Genomic DNA, 18,180 nt, shown 5'->3' with positions numbered 1-18,180 from the left:
TGAGTGGACTTCATTCTCACTAAGGAAATCTGGGGGCTAATATAGAACACATCAGAACTATCCTACCCAAGAGGCAAGGGAGCTGCGGTGTTTATATAGAAGCTCCTATCAGTCATTTGTCAAGGTAGGGAGCATTGATTTGTGTACATTTCCGTCTTGCTGTACACATGGTAAGAGTAAGTGGCCAGAGAAAACTCTTATGCAAAGAAATACAGATTCTGGCAGATGAAAGTTGGTCCTGCATGCACAGAGCTGGTAAGGCTTGAGAGAATGTTGGCAGGGCACCAAGAGGATCTGCTGTAATCCTGGAGGGACTGGCAGTGTCATCCGTGAAATTTCAGTTAGACTGCATGGTATTATCAAGGTCAGGCCACACCAAACATGAGATTTCAGTTCAAAATTAGTAAATACACAGGAAAACAAGTCAGTATGCGTTTCATTAAAAAATAAATTACATAATTTGACTCCTAAGAATGTCAGGTGATAGAATTATATAGTTCACAAAGTCTATGTGTAAAATGATTATATTAAACATGAATCAGAAGCATGAGAAGACCAAAAAAAAAAAGGATTTGAGGGAAAATGATCATTGAAGTTAAAAATTCAACAGACTGAATGAATAGCAGATTAGATAAAACTGGAGAAATAATACACTAGAATATAGAGCTAAAGAAGTTATTTAAATGGGAAACAAAAGGATAAAGATTTTAAAAATATAATACAGTATTTTTATTTTTATTTAAAAAATATTTATTTTTAAAGATTCTCTAAAGAGTATGGGAAAAAAATATGGTAGAGCAGTTAAAAAAGGAGAGAATAAAGTGAAATGGTACATTAGATGTCTAAAAGGTGCTCCAGAAGCAACAAATGAAGACAATTTAGGGGAGAGGAAAAGTCAGTATTTTAAAAAATAATAGCTTAGAATTATTTAGATTTATTAAAGAATCCAATCCTCAGATTCAGAGAGCCTGGCAAATCCCAAATATAACTTCTCATGGTGAACTGTCCTTTGAAACAGCCCTTAGTAAAGTCATCAGTAACCTTCACATTGTTATTTTGTTAAACCTTAGTGGGAAGTTTTATTTCTAATCTTTCTTGACCTATAAGCCATATTTGCTCTAACTGACACTGTCTCATCCTTGATATGTTTTATTTACATGGCACACTGCCCTCATTTGACATTTTTCTATCTCATGGGTCTCTTCTAAGTCTCCTTTGCTGATTTCTCTCATGTGTCACAATCCCTTCATGTTAAAATGTCCTTGGCTCTCTTCTCTTTCATAGCTACACTCTATCGATTACTAATCTCAACTAAACTCATGGCTTTAAGTATCATGTATATGACAGCAGTTTCCAAATGTATATCTATAGTCCAGACCATTCTTTCATAAATCCAGACTCATATATATAATGTGCTACCCACTATCTCCAGTTGGATGGCTTCCAACACCCAAGACTCAACTTATTCTAAACTGAATTTTTTACATTTCCCCTCCAAAAATCCTCCACCTTCAAGTTTCATATCTCAGTTAATAACAACCCTACTCTTCCAGTTGCTTTGGAATCACCCTTAACATCTCTCCCACAGCTCAATAAATCTCACTGGCTCTACCTTCAAAATATATTCATACTCATCCTCTTCTTACCACTACCAAAGCTACGTGCCTGGCCTGAACCCCAAATCCCTTGTCTAAACAACTGCAAGATACTTTGTGTTAAACTGCATTATTAACCCCAGTTCTTTACTCCTTTAACCATGCCCTTTTCCACCATATAATTTTGCAGATCATTAAAAACAAAAGTAGAATTTACTTCCCTGTCCCTTGACTTTGGGTATGGTCATATGACTTGCTCTGCCTAATGGAATTTTAGAAAAAGTGACAAAGGAATCCCACTGTACTTGTACAGTAAGGATAACCCTCTTGCACCTGTGACATTATAATATACCTAGCTGGTTTGCCGATCCCAAGAGGAAGATGACAAACATGTGGAGCTCAGTGATCCTAGTCAAGTCCAGCTTAAACTGTCAAATCCCTTAGGCAAAACCACAAGCAAGTCACAACTGTATGAGATCAGTTAAGATCTACAGAGACACCAAGCCACCCCCAGATGTATAAGATACAAATGTTCACTATTGTGTGCTATGGACATTTTGTGATTTTATTATTATAGGAAGCATAGATTGATACAGTCTCCTAACAGGTCTCCTAACTTTTCCCCTTGACTCCTAAAATCTTGCATCAACACACCAGCCAAAAAGGTCTTTTTTTTCTTTTTAATTATTCCGTTTTTCCTACATTTGTGTTATATTGGTTTCCCATAGCATATTGGCAATGCTGAAAACAAAAACTACAGATATAAAAGTGTACTTATTTTAACATTTTATCCATATGTCATACTGTATCTTTGGCTAGTTTTGACCATGGGAACAAACCTAAGCAACTGATAATATGGAAGCCAGGTAATTGGTTCTGTTCCCCACCCCCTAACATAAGAGATGTCATCAAAGAACCCTTGAACTGGGTGAGAATCAAAGCTGAGTCCCATGTTTCTTTATATAGACTAATCAGTGTTTTGTGTGTTGCAAAACTGAAAACAAAACAATTTCCTACACAGCCTGCTGATGTCTGAGTTTTACATTTATAAACTCTCTATTCAGAAATTCATAAAAAGCCCTCAGTTTTTAAAAAATAAACTTTTTACATATTAATAATCACGTGGATTTTAAAAGATTTACTTTCAACTATATTTGAAAACAAATTAACTTTCAACTTATTAAAATGACTTCACTCAGTGAATAAAAACTGAAATATCTATGTATCATTTTGAAAATTCAGATTAGATATCTAACACACACCAAAATGCCTAAGGTTAATATTAATAATCATCAAATTATAATAATGTGTTAAAAAATTAGGAGGTAAAACATTATATAATAAAGAATTTATAAAATTATATCAAGAAGCAATACACTGCTTCCTCTTTTATATTTTACCTTTTTTTTTGTAAATAAACTTGTATTTTTTTATATGTGTAATATGCCAACACAGATAGCAGAGACTTAACTACGTTGCTCAGCTGAGTCAAAATAAAACCAATGGACATTTAAAACAATAGACTCATGATTAAGGCCATAACGAAAAAGCTGGAGAATGTGTTCAGTAATTTTTAAATGCTATTAAATACCTTTGTCCTAAATGGCAAAACCCACTGCTTATAATGTTTAGCTATTTGTTTGTCTGTTTATGTTTTCATATTTTCTTGTCTTTCCTTATTTGTCTCCTTTGGGCAAAATTAACCACTGAACACAAAGATAATCACTTCTAGCATCTCTTTCATGGTTTCTGACCATGGTTACAAATTCTTTGTTTCTTCTTGCCAGAAATAGATCTGTTTCACCATGAACCTCTGCCTTCCAAGATTTCACTGGTCATTTATAAGAGGGTCTGATGCAGAACCACTCTCTAGGGAAGCTACCCAGATGAAACTAGTCACATCCAAGTAACTCCAGTGTGAATTTTCTGGGAAAAGGTCAAAAGCAGGTATGCAAGGTCAAGGTAATCTGAATTTGTACATGCTAAGGAAGGCCACTGCATTTGGTATTGTCTAACTTTTGCAATTATAATTTTAGTTGATTCTCAACTGCCTACATTAGAATGACTTGGGGTTCTTTGCATTCAAAATGGAGATTCCTAGGAGCCATGACAAATTTCCTGAAGCAGAAATGTCAGGGTGGAGATTGTGAATATGTATTTGGGGGGAAAAAAAAGGTTACCAGTTGATTGGTGCTCACAATCTCTCATTTGAAAGATGTCAGGGAAAACTGACATGCTATTTAATAAGGAGGCCCAGAGGAGATAGCCAGGGGAAGATCTGTGTCTGAACCAAAATAAACCCTCAAGAATTGCTGTAACTTGCAAATCAAGCACAAAGAGGAGATGATGCTCTTTGCTATGGTGTGTAAAAGAAAAATAAAAAGTTTGACCAGAAACCCTCCAGCTGTGGCTATCCCTTAGCAACTGCCTGCAGAATTGCATTTATACTTTTGTTCATGTTCCAGTAAAAATACAACCTATTTGATATGGCTTCCTATTTTCTACATTCTTGGCTGGCTTGCTCGGGCTAACATTTTTTTCAATTGCATAATCCAAGCATGTGACATAAAATTATAAACTTGCATTGGCAACGAGCAAAAAGCAGACATTGCATAAAATAAACATAAAACCAATGAAGCAAATACTACAGAGCATGGATTAACTCTCCTACCCCAACTCCAAGCAGCTTAGCCTGTGTTTGCTGATTTTTTCTTTATTTCTCTTTTTGGTACATCAATAAACACTAAAAATTTGACAATACCCTTTATCTTTGAAATCAAATTTCTTTGGCTTTTGTGTGCTAATCTGAAGCTTCACCTTTAAAATGAGCAGTGAGAGTCAATAAATAGCTACTGAACTGTGCCCAGTGGGAGAGACAGAGCTGGGGCTGATGGCTCTCATTGTCTGTCACTCACTCCAGGGCTCATCTGAATGCCTATGACACAGAATTTGAGTGTGCAAGATAGTAATATTGTTTTTCAGACCACAGACTCAATCCTTTTAATCCAGACTTCTGAAAGACAGTCCCTATAAAAAGCCCTACTAAAAAAAAGAGAAAAAAAAAAAGAAAGAAAAAAGAGAGAGAGAGAAAATGGAATCCTACCTCATTCTATGTCTAACAGACATAAACAAAAACACAAAGACACCCATTTCACACCCCACTTCCAAGATGGATTCCAATATTTTATCTCCAAAATACATAACTAAAGTAAAAGATGAATAAAAACATGTAGATTAAAAATATATTTAAATACATGAACGTATTTACCAGATAACTAAATATTCAATTTTAAAGTGGCCCAGCCATTGCTCTAGGGGATCAAAGGCAGAGTAACTTTGGCAGAAGATGATAAAAAAAAAACACTGTCACCACGTGTGTGACCTATGCCAGCCAATTCTCACGTTTTCTTCTGTAAAATGGGAATAATCGTGAAAATTACTTGGTCTGCTGTGTAAGAGGATATTAGTGAGACTAAACAGCAATAACATTTTTTAGTGCTTAACAAATTCAAACAAGAAGAAAGCAGCATTGCTGAATATAGTGAAGAGAGACAGAAGTAGGTATAAGGGGGAAAACAGACAAGATTAGCAGAAGTACAGAATGACTTTAGTGATTTTCTTCATTGTTATATGTAAAATTGAATTTTACTATGTGAACCAGTATTTTAACATATTTCTTAAATTTTTAGAAATATCCATTTGATACTTTTTAAATAGGAGTGGGGAATTGTGCCAAAGAAGAAGTAGGAGGAGCAAGAGGATGAGAAAAGAGAGGAAAGAAAAATAACCATTGCATCTAACTAATTTGAGATTCTCTGAAAACAGAGGGATATGCATAATTCCTAATTTAAAGACCCTGAAATAATCTTCCACTGTCAGAACTTCAAACATCTCTTCCCACTCAGTAGTCTCCAAAAACTCTAAGAATCATTGCCTTCAAAATAGAATGTACACTTTTTTAGGTAGGGACTGAGTTTTGGACATCGTTGTTTTTCTAGACATAGGACAATGCCTGGCGCATAGTGGACACCAGTAATAGTTAAATAGTAAATTAATTTGTTAATTCAGCCAACATTTATTAAGCATCTGCTATATGGAAGTCATGCTTTAGGATATTCCAACCATGAGTGGTAACTTGCACCTTCTCTATTGTCCCAAGTGTGTTTGATGGCTATCTCTTGATACCCTATGTAGATGAACCACCTATAGACCTTATTACATCACAGGCTGAACATAAAGTCTTCTTGCTAATTACTTTGTGTTCATGAAATCCTGCTATTATTGCTGTTGTGTAGCCATCTGCTATCTCTCCCATTCCGCCCCCCTCTAATCTAGATGCTGGTTCATGCATCCAGGTGATAATTATATAAAAAACTGAGATGAATCACAGCCTGAAAGGTGGGAACTATTTTCTTTCTGCTTTTCTATACTTTAACTGTAGCTCTTTAAAAAACACTGACAATTGTTTCTTTCCTCTATAAAGTTCAGCTTAGTGCCTAAATCATTGACCAGTTTTCAATCTATTGCCTCTTAGCTCCAACTCTACTCTTTGTTATCTCCTTTAATACTAGAATGTTTATCCTGTTGACCTAAAACAAAGGGACTGCCAGATACTTCTCCAGCAAAGATGGGTTTACTTTTACTCAGAATCAGCAGGGAATTGCAAATCAGAGTCTACAACAATGGCAAGCCACGCGCGGGTCCTCACAGGGCATGGGAAAGATAACACTTTTATAGAGGCGGAAAAAGAAGTTGGGGGGACTGTAGTGAACAAAGAGTCCACAGCTTTTCATTGGCTGAGTGCTTGCCAGGAAAGTAGAGGTGTCTTGCTTTTTTCTGTTGGTCTCTTCTGTCATTGCAGGGCAATGACAGAGGTTTGGCTGCTACTGGTCTCTTTAAAAGAAGCATTCTCTGTAGAAATGTCAACAAGACAATTTTCCTTAGCTTCCAGAGAGTCAAGTTTAGAATGCCTCAGAATCTTAATAATAGTTAAAGTGGCAAGGAAAAGTATTGCACCCAATAACACTGAACATAGGGCCATTTTTTATTTTATTTCTACTGGAATTAAGAAAGCCATGTTGCTTCCACAACATTCTAAAATCACAAACTACTCCAAAAGCGTATCTGCTACGAGTATAAAAAATGGCAGTTGTGTTCTTAGCTAAAGTATAAACCCATGTAACAGTGTCTGATTCAGCCTTTTGGGTTGAAGTACCCATAGGTAAAGATGCTGACTCAATGACATCAAAAGGAGCTGCAATAGTATATCCGGCACAATACGTGCCACTGTCACCTGTTAAATAAGAACTATCAGAGAACCATGAGAAGGCAGTGATGCCCAGGGGAATTTCCTGTAGAACATCATGAAGAGTCAGGAGGTGATCTGTCAGCATTAAGCAGAGGGACTCTGTCCATGATAGACATAAGAAGAGCATCAAGGTTAAGGTTATTACAACACAAGCATGTGGCTTTCCATTGCTGTAGGCATTTCTTTCTTGTTCATACATAAAAAAGAAAAAGGGAATCTGATGTTTGGGATACCCAAGGGCAGGTGGGTTCATCACACTTTCCTTTAAGGCTTTAAGAGCCATGTCATTTCACAAAATTGAGGCGGAACTGTTGTTGTTTAGTAAAACATAGACATTTGGCCATAAGACAAACATTTGGAATCCAACTTCAGCAATAACCAAACTGAGTAGCCTGAGAAAACTTTACAGTTGGCACTTAGTTTAGGATTTGGGGAGCAATAAACAAAACTGTTATCCCTGAACACGCTGCTGCTCCTAATCCTCAAATGTTACTAACACCCATTTGCACTGGAAGCCATTTCTTTACTGTAACTGATTTATGCAGCACATTCTTTAGTATTTCAGTTGATGAAATTAGACAATACCTTTTTGCCTTCACTTTGTAAGAAAAAAAATTCACCTGGACAGTAATGCCTCAGGGTTTTACTGAGAGGCCTTATTTCTCACAAATCATGAAGGCTGATCTGGGTGATAGAAAGTTCCCAGGGCTTTTAGTTTGTTGCAATATGTGGATGATTTGCTTCTATGCTTTCTTCTCAAGCCTCCTCACAGGAAGACAACATCCACTTGGTCAAGCTTTTATCCTTAAAGGGACATAAGATTGTCAAAGATTGTCAAAGACTGTAAAATTTTTACCAGGTTTGATATTTAGGGCTTTTGATATTAGAACAAAGGTTACACTTAGATCCAATAAACTTCATGATGTCCTAAATGATTCCCTCTTAGTTATAAGTAGATAGATAGATGGATCATTAATAGATAAATAGGTAGATAAAGAGATAGATACATAGATAGATATAGAGAAAATCCTAATAATTTTCTATACTAAACTTTTCCTGTTCAAATTACAATGTAGTTTCTGTCTCCCGATGGGATCCTGACTGAGACAGCATTAAAAGCACAGTACAAGAAGATTAGTAGCTGAAGAAGGTTTCTACTTCCTAGGGATTAAAAACAAAAGTCATTAATGTACCCCAGAAGTAGAAATATATGAATAATATAGAAAGTATGACATTGTCATTCTTTGAATGAAAGAATTATTATCTTATTTATCCATAAATAAAACTTAAAATAAGAATGCTTTTCCAAGTTTTAGTTATTTGTTTCCATCCATGATGTCAGTAGTTCTTTCACAAACACAAAAGTTCAAAGAATTTTCCTGAGTCAGCTTTATGTAAGACAGTTCCTAGAAGACATGCACATTATGCAATGTTTTACGCATCATGCATATTTTATGGATTTTTCTCCTTTTATACAGTCTGTAAACACATTTAATAAAAATTTTGTTAAATGTATGTATTAAGTAACCACAAAAACCAACCACTGTACCACTTAAAGAGCTACCACCTCATTATTAAATAACTTCAAAATGATCTGTTAATTACACTAAACCAAAGGGAACCACAAGAGGGCTTTAGAGTAAGCTTTGAATTTCTAAATGTAAGCAAAGCCACCCAAGAAAGTTTTTTGCTTGGTTTAGTAATAATAAATTTTATCACAACAAATATTCTGGTAATATTTACTAATATTAGAGGCTTCCATTATTCAACTCTCTTATATATCAATGAGATTGATAGAGTAGGCTCTTGAATCACTGAGTTACATGGGCTTTGACAGAAAAATGTCTAGTGTCAGTCTGGATGCAATAGCCACTAACAATGTTACATAACCATATAGTTTAACATAGGATCCCCCAATATCTTCAGATTTCTGTTTGTTCTTTCAACAAATGATACGAGTTCCAAAGAAAATGAAATGGACAGTAACACTGCCCTCAAGAAGCCAGGAAAATGAGGAAGGCCATCATATCATTTGAGTTCAGTTTTGAAGATAAGCACAGGCTTGCAGAGAAGGAAAACCATTGGAAATTACTCTGAGAAATGTAATAGGGACGGACTGACAGATAAATTGACAACCAGTTTTGAGGTCCATGGTGAGGTTCTCTACCCAAAATTTGTAACATAATTGTCATGAAAGCAAAAAAAATTAACCTACTAGAGTCATTTGAGATTGGGCGTGGGGGCCAAGGCAGGAATAGTAAAAGCTGAAGTAAATAATGGATTCTAGGACATGAGAGCAAAGTGAAAATTACAGACAAAGATGAGATCTTGCCTAAGGAGAGACAGAGACAATGCCCAGAGAAAATGTCTTGATCGGAAAAACATGGACTGATGTAGGAGTAAAAGAAAAAAGCAGGTTCACATAGTGAGAGACAGTTGGAATTAAGGAGGTTTTCAACAGGGAGAGAGAACCGTGAGAGTTGGAAATCTGAGAAATCAAGCAATGCTGAGTCATGACAAGGACCAAGATGTTTTTACTTCGTGTTTCCACTGCTTCAGTGAGACGGGGAGAAGGACAGGGTTTGCAGGGAGACAACCCGCCAGGCAACTATTCTACTTAACCTGATAGATCCAGCATATGACCCCAATCTATCAATAACCCATGGGTTAGAGACAGTAAAGAGGGCTGAGTTTAGGATTAGGCCACAATAGCATGAATGTGATTTAGAATATTTAATGTCAGTCTGAGAAAAAAAATCCCATAGAAGAATTAAAATAAGAGGTATACCTCTCTCTTCAGAAATTCTTTTCGTTACTTCAAAACAGGACCCGTAGAACAGAGAGCACACCTTCAAGCAAAACCACACGTGACTCTGTGGTACAGGTCCATTTAATAGCTTACTAACTTCGTCTTTAGTTGTTTCACAGAGAAATATATTTTCCTCCCCAACTAGATCATATGCTCTCCAAAGAAAGTGGCCATATTCTCCTTCTCCTTCTGCTCGTGGCACCTACTCAGTATAACACTATGGAAGGCATTATGAAGCAGTGAAAAGAAAAATGTCTCAGAAGGCAGAGAATTCTGGTCAAACCCCTGCACGTTTACTTGCCATGTGACCCGAGAAAAGTTACTTCTCCTTCCAAAACTTCAATCTTTTCATCCAACTAAATGCTGATAATAATAATTGTACAATGGGTCCTGTGAACATTTAGTGAAATAAGCACCACACCCAGTTCCAAGGACACAGTAAAAACTTATAAATGGTTGTTAGTACTGTTACTACCATGCACATACACTGGGCTTAATAAAGACTTTTTGAATGAATATAGTTCAACATAAGCACCAGCTTTACAATGTGATGAAATGCGTATCTCACAGAGAAACATCCAGAATACCTGGGAAGGATTTTTTTTTTTTGTCTCAAAGTCTTGGAATGTCTCTAAGTGGAATCCTAGAAATAAATGATCACTATGGCCAGTTTCACTGTAGAACAAGGCAGGGAAGATCTCCCAGATCACAAGATCTGGGGATTCTGCAGCAGCATTCCATCTTACAATGAGGTAGCTCAGTCAATTTTAGAACTAGGCTATGAGTGAGCACTGCCATTTGAATAGACCAGGCAGATGAGTTGTTGGCCACAGCAAGGGGCTCTCTCTCCTTCCCTCATCCCAGAAGTGCTCACACTTCTATCCAGCTTGTCTCACCATGTTTTCCAAACATTACTCATCCTTGCTTCCTGCCATTCTGAAATTATAAATTCTCGTGAACAAGGGGGTCCTTGGACAGATGAAGAAAAGCAGGAAACTCTGAACTGATTAAAAAAAAAATACATTCTGAGTTGACAAGTGTCCTGGAGGCAGACAAAAAACGGTAGGACATAACAGGAATCTCTACCATCCGAATGTAACCTTTTGCTCATTATGACCTCATCCCACTTCTCTGTCAAGACTAAATAAGAACAAAAAATCCATTCTTCACCCTGGGAAGGTGGCGCTGAAACGAAGATTAGGAAAGATGACTCCAAACCCCTCCCTGCCAATGAACATTCTGCCAACTCATTTTTACACCCCATACAGCTTGCCAAAGAAACTCGGGGCAGCCTCCCACCTGAGTGCCTGCCCTTCCCTTGAGCACACTACCTATCACTTAATAAACATTGCTTTGCTTTCTTGACCTTTGTGTCTTATTTCTGAATTCTTTCTGTGGTGAGACAAGAATCTGCTCTCTGACAACAATTACTATATTCTGAGTAGCTTCAGGGTAAATTATTATAAAATAATCAGTATTGAGACATTGTACTAAACTGATGACAACTGGACTTGAAACTTAAAAACACCTAGTAAACAGAATAATTCTACAACTAGTATACCTCTGTGGATGTATGTCTGCATGTATTATTAAGAAAGAAACAGGTAAAGGAAAGGAAATAAATATTTACTTGCCTACCACTTAACAATTTACTTGCCAGTATTACAAGTACTACTTGGAAGAGGAAGAGCAGATTAACCTGCTTTCTATGGATATTAAAAAAGAAAAACTCATCAGAGTACATCTATTATGGAAAACAAACATAACTTTACAGAATGTGGAATCTCAAAAACAAAGCAGTGGTCACAGCAAGTGGGAAAGGGAAATTCCCTATTGAGCCACTTAGTGTTTAAAATGGTCCAGATAGCAACAAAATATGGGAATGTGAGTCTAAAATCAGAAATTAAACATTCTATCTAAAACTAAATATTTTTATTTGAGATAGAAATGGCCCACTTTTATTGTAAATGAGGAAATAAATATTTAACTCAACAAAATAGCATCAGAATTTACCCTGCTGGGCAGGTTTTCACTTAGGCACAATCATTTTTCAATTTCTTAACACCATTTATTTATAACTTCTTGGTAATTACAAATGTACCTCACTTTCATGCAATAGATGTGTTCTTTTAAAAAAAAGCTGAATAACTTCAAAATTTATAAATTATATTATACTTATATAATTTATACATTATATTGCAATGCCCCAAGAGGGTTTCTACTACTTAAAGAGATCTTTCTAGAATGAAAAATCTTTTTGTAGAATAAAACAACAACAACAAAAAACCCAGATCTATCATTTGTATAAATCTTGTAGTTTGGAAGGTTTTAAGGCAAGTTGCTTCTATAGTACTGCCAATTAGTAGAACAATTTAAAATATTCAGATATAATTGTAGTTCTGAAGTATTCTCTCTGAAATAACTCTCTATTAAATATATACAAAATGAAATGTGTAGGAAAGCAGAAATGATAAAAGGAATTTTTTTAATCTAAAAAGGTAATGTATACGTGCAAACAAAAGTACTCATTGTGAACAGTTTTACAAGAACAGGCAGGTTATACTCACTATGGTGCCTGAGATGCCACGTACAGAAGGGCTCCACGGTGGCGCAAGCCATCCAGAGAAGGATGTCAGGATGTGCCTAGATCAAGAAGTCTAGAAAAAATATAAACATCATGAAAATTATTAAGGGATAAGGATGAATTCACTGTTTCGGTCTGTATCAAATTGGTTTGAATATTTTCAATTGATCATTCAAATCAGAAAAAAAATGTAACTTAAAAAAAGTTAGTCAAGTGAGGCACTTGTCAACTTGAATTTTACAACTGAACATGTTCTTTAAATAGAATGAGCATATACTTTTTTATCCAGATCAGTAGACATTTCAGTGTGGAAATGATCACTGAAAAAATTAAAATTAAAGCACTTTTTAAATAGTTATTGATTGACTCAAAAATTTGTTTTATTATATTGGTAGACCTATACAACATTTTTATTCAAAAACTATTTTCAAAGAGATGCTTTCCAAAAATTAAAAAGAACACATTTTTGTAGATTAAGGCAATATTTTAAAAACTTGTATCAATGATTTGAAAGTGGCTTTGAAATTCTTAGCTCATCACCTACTACAAAGGCAAGAAAAGGTGAGGAGAAAGACCAAGGGGATTGGACAGTGAGAAAGCTGTTGCAGAGTCTTCCATTTCCCTCCCTCTCCTAAGTAACTGGGGCTTCACAAGAACCATTCAGAAAGCTTGCCTGTAATCCCTGCAGTTTCAGACATTCCAGACTCATACTAGAAAAAGATAGAAGGCTAAAGAGACCATCATTATGTGTGGTAGCAGTAATGCGTAGGTATGCTGTGAAAGAACCATGCTCTCCAAGTTTGGGAGGCCAAAAGGCATTTGTGTTCCACCAACAAGGGGAATCCCAAGGGGAGTTACATAGAAAAGGAGCCCTCGGAAGAGTGGGATCCTATAGTGACAAAACCACAAAAGGGTCCCACAGGAAAGAAGCCTGCATTTGGACTACCATACACACAAAGCAAAAATATCTGATTGTTACCTCTAAACTTCACCCCCAGGACTGTCCCTGAAGAGGACTGCAACTAGCACGAAGAAAGAGGATAGGAGACGGAGCAAGGGAAAAAGGTCTACTCACTTTTCACTACAGCTTTTGAAACCTGAGTTAAAACAGAACTAAAGAATGCTTTTTAATTAAAAAATATTGAAGTTTTTGCTAATCAACCTGACTGGACTCTTTAATATTTGAAAGTGTCTAGAAAATCAATTAGATCTACCCAAAATTTCATTAGGCAGCTGGAAAGAGCAATTCTGCACAATGGATTTAAGGATGAAGGAGACAGTACTAAGATAATCAACAACAACAACAATAATAAAGTGTGTCTATCTTGTTCCACACTGAGTAATACTCATTCAATCAGCCAGTGACATATCTATGTTTATGGAGATATTTAAAATTTATTAATGAGGTATTTTTTCCCCTAGATCTCTGTTTGAAATAACTTTCTCAGATTGGGGGACTTGTATCCCTGGCAGGTAGAGTGGTATGAAAGAGTACAAGCAGAGCCATAAGATTATGACTTTAGAACAAAGAAACTGTCATCCTTATGCAGGGTAGGATAGATTAGAAAAGACGCTCAGCACATGCCAGAGCCAAGACGGTGACAGAAAAAAGGGTTGTGAACAAGACCACAGAAATGATTCCATGAAGCTCACCCGGCTAGAATCTTCATCAGTTCTTTGGTAGAAAATGGTTGGAAATGTAGCATCAGAACCATATTATAAATATTATTACATTTTATGATATCTATAAATATGTCATTTAGGAACCCGTTACCCAGTGCTAATTCCTTAGTGTGTGCTCAGCCATTTTTATTTAATCTGTTTATTATCTACACAAGGTTGCAAACTAAAGAACTTTTTTGAATATTTTGATAAATAAAATGATATTAAAGTCAAGATCTTAGTGTCTACTGTGGCCAAAACAGATACTACACAACTCCTACAAATAGCTTCTAGAAATACAACAGCTAAGAGAGTTAAATAGGGGCATGGAGACCCTGGTCAAGACACTGCTATAAGTTCTGACTTTGTTTCACCGCCACTGCTTCAGACCTTTGACAATGAAAGACAAACTTTCACAACCTGAATATACAGCCTAGCTCCAAAGCATGATAAACATCTCTAGAAGCCAGAAACAGAACACAAAGTTGAAGGACAACTACTATAGGGCTGTGAGAGATGGGATCTTGAAGCAGCAAGTTAGTGGCCAAGAGTTCACTGCTACAGAACAATAGGTGACTGGAGACAAGAGTCCTAAATGAGATGAAGGCCAGGGCCAGGCTCACTCTTGAAGCCAGCACCTGAGGGACTACCTTCCTTTTCCCAAAGGAAGTTGGGAAAACTGCCTCCATTAAGATGTAAGAGAGGCTGAGGGCTTAGAGTGGTAGAAGGACAAAGAAATATCTTCTTGACCAGAAATTAAACTAAGCTCAGTATCCTTAATATTACCAGAAGGTCAGTGCTCTTAGCCACCATTAAAAGACCTGGTTCTGGGCTGAGGGCCAGAAGCCTAGGAGGAGATGACCTCCAAACTACTTGACAGTTAGTTTGACAAGTTGGGGCATGGATTTGCCAAGAATTTGAATGGAAGATCAGATCAGGATGAAAGACTTGAATTGTGAGTAATAACGACTGCAATAAGCCTATAAACTTATGGAACTATGCTGACTTTTCAGTTTACATACTGAGCCTAGTTTAATTGCAGTAATTCTTGAAAAGAGTTCAACTATGCTGGCTGTAGGATAACTCTTACATGCAATAACTTCTTTGTAAAGCAAGGAAAATGGTTCTATTATTAGGCTACCATATAGGAGATTCGTGACTAGGGTTTGAGTTATTTTTATTTATTTAAAGATTCTCACTCAACTAAATCTAAAAGGAGTTCCTAAAATCAGATGACAGGAAAAAAAAAAGAAGTTAAAAAAAAAACTGCTTAAGTAAGACTCTACAGTAAAAGAATCTCTACCACACAAAGGGAGCTGAACACAAATTAAGCAGTATGACCAGGAAAACTTTAGTTACCTGGAATGGCCATTATTCAGTTATTTCAACAAATACTGAATGAATACATAAGTATCATGTACAGGGTGTTATGTTGGGAAGGATGGGAGATAGAGTGCAATCAAAATGGCCTGTGCTCTTACAGAGTTTACAATTAAACTGAAGATACATGAGCCTTTCACTGAATGCCTGTAGCACGAAGTGTCATTACCTTAGAAATGTGACAAACTAATTGCTTTGAGAGCACAGAGGAGAATAGGATCACTTTAGCTCGGGAAATACAAAGGTATGGTAAAGCAGATGGTATTGGAGTTGCACAGCCCATGATGGATAAATGGTGGAGGGAAGTCTATAACAAAAACAAAACAAACAAAACAGAGACAGACAGAGAGAGACAGCTATTTTAAGAAAATGAAATGTCACAGAAAGTCTAGAGATGGTAGAAGCAATACTTACCACAGACAGAAATGGGTCTAATATTTGTGTCAGAGGCAGTGTAAGATTAGGTTGTACTCAGGTGGTAAAGGATATTCATTTATGCATTCAGTAAATACTAATTAGCAATTCTTGGTGATACAGAAGCAAAAAAATTTAGACATGTTTCCACACACACAGAGCTGATAGGCCAGTAGGAAAAAAAACACATATTGAACAAGGATTACAGTGGAGAAGGACAAGGTTGTCATTTAAAGATACTCTCAGGAAGTACTATTTTTACTTAGAATTGAAGGATGTGTGCCAAAAGAAGGAAAGGGGAGCACGACAGAGCATGCGAGGTGTAGAAAATTGCCTGTGAAAGAATCCAGAATCTAAGCGTAATTGGGGACCTAAAATAAGATTTAAGAACATAGAGGCACAGTATTAAAGTAGAATGAAAGAAACTACCAGGTAAGCAGAAACACGTCCGAATCATCATTTTTCATTAACCTATTTATGGCAGAATAGACTGAATAACCAGATATGTGCAGGAACACTTTACTTCTGTTGATTATTTTTCTCCTACTCCTACTTAGTTGTTTAACAATGCCCGTATTTTTACGGCTTATAACTTTTTAGGAACACTGGTAGGAAACGCCTGTCATAGAAAAGTTTGGTAACTTGGAATCTGATTTTTTTTTTTAAAGAGGGGGGAGAAGGGCCAGATGGCAGAGCAGAAGGCTGCCCGTAGCTCACCCTCTCCCACAAATACACCAAGACTGAGATCCACGGGCCCACCCATCCACTCAGAACACCTGCTGAAGTTTGACAGAACATTGCCTTCTTCAAAAGACAAAATTTGTCACAAATCTGGTAGGAGAAAATAAAAAAAAAAGAAAAAGGAAAATAATGCAGGACCAGTCCCGCAGGGAGGAAGCAGCAAAGGAGGAATAGCGCTGTGTGTTATGTCTCCCCTTCTCCAACGGAGAGGTCAGCGGGGCTGAGGGGGAACTTCCGAGGCTCGGATCTGTACAGAATAGCCCTTGACTGACAAAACTAAGATAAACAGGCACAGAGGGTCCCCGCAACCCCCAGCCCTAGACGCGAACTGGCAGGTGGGGGACAGGACAGGCTGCCCGAGCCGGGCGGGGGACTGGGGCAGCTGCACTGAGGCAGCCCCGGGGGACTGCAGGGGGCTGTGCGCCGTGGCTGGGAGGGGATACAGAGCAGAACAGCCTGCGTCCCCCATAAAATACAAAAAAAAAAGCAAAGCACCACTGCTGGTGTGCCGCGGGGGGAGGGGCGCCGCAGCCTTTGTCTCCTCAGCCCCGCGGCGCCATGGCTGGCGCCTTCTCTGGAGAAGAGAGGCGGGGCGCAGCCACAGCCGCCATATTCTCCCACAGGGGCTCCCAGGCCCAGGTGGGGTCGAAACCTGAATACATACCTAGCGGCTCCTCAAACTCACAGGCAGGACCGAGAGTTGTTTACAGCTGCAGGCAGAGGGGGCCGTTCTGCCCCGGTTCCTCTGTGAACTCGCACCTCTAGGACAAATGAACAAGGAGCGGAGCTCTGGCACGGAACGGGGGAGGCGGCTGGCGCGGCCGTTTTGTCCGAGCCCGCCTCCTGAGTACGGCCCCTATGCAGCCACCGGGGAGCGACCCGCCCACTTAATCTGCCCGAGCGCAGCGCTTCAATGCGGCCTTAGCGGGTGGGACCTGTCTGCCTACAGGGCACAAGTACGGCACCAGAACACAGCGTTGGGAGGAGGCGTGATCTGCCTGCCTCCTGGCACTGGGAGCAGCACAGACCTGGGGCGTGACCAGGAGCTCTGGAACCAGCCAGGGGAGTTCGCGCAGCAGGGCAAGGGCAGGAGAACCGGCAACCACAGAACACACAGGCAGCCCCGCTCAATAGCCACGGCAGGCTCTGGCCACCACAACACTGGCCACACCCCGCAACCAAAGGGATAACAGACAAAACGCATGGAAGGAAGACTTGGCAACCCTCCATACTTAAGAAGAACCTCTCCACAAAATTAAGTGCATACAGTCTCCACAGGAACGTATCCACCTTTTTTTCCTATTCTTTTTTAATTTTTAAATCCCTTTTAAAATTGTCTTTTAAATTTCTAATTAATTTTTAAAAGTTCTCTCAATTTGATTTCTATTTCTCTTTGTTCTTCAGTTGTCAATTATACTCTATTTTCAAATCTTTTAAATTTTTAAAAAATTTCTCTCAATTTGATTTTTATAATTTTTATTTCTTTGTTTTGTTCTGTTATTGATTATACTGTTTTCAAAGCTTTTTTTTTCTTCTTTTAAATTTTTAAAATTTTTTTTGTTTTATTTCTGTATCCACTTTAGATAGATAGGTAGACAGACAGACCTCATTCAGGACCACAGTAGATAACTGATACTGCAAAATCCATAGTGCCAGAGAGATATAAGTAAAATGAAGAAGCAGAGGA

General features: G+C 37.8%; 1 long non-coding RNA gene across 1 annotated transcript in view; it reads right to left on the bottom strand.

Moving 5' to 3' along the window:
- LOC140695674 (uncharacterized) overlaps positions 1–17,429 on the bottom strand; it is a 410,118-nt gene extending 392,689 nt beyond the window's left edge. The window contains exons 1-2 of the long non-coding RNA XR_012071431.1: positions 17,158–17,429; positions 12,280–12,369 (exon numbers count right to left, since the gene is read on the bottom strand). This is a non-coding gene — a long non-coding RNA (uncharacterized lncRNA). The remainder of the gene's footprint in view (positions 1–12,279; positions 12,370–17,157) is intronic.
- Between the last annotated feature and the right edge of the window lie 751 nt (positions 17,430–18,180).

This window comes from Vicugna pacos, chromosome 3 (assembly GCF_048564905.1).
Source record: "Vicugna pacos chromosome 3, VicPac4, whole genome shotgun sequence".
NCBI classification, from domain to species: domain Eukaryota; kingdom Metazoa; phylum Chordata; class Mammalia; order Artiodactyla; family Camelidae; genus Vicugna; species Vicugna pacos.
Note: the sequence above shows the minus strand (reverse complement) of the source record. Positions and strands in the feature narration are given on the sequence as shown.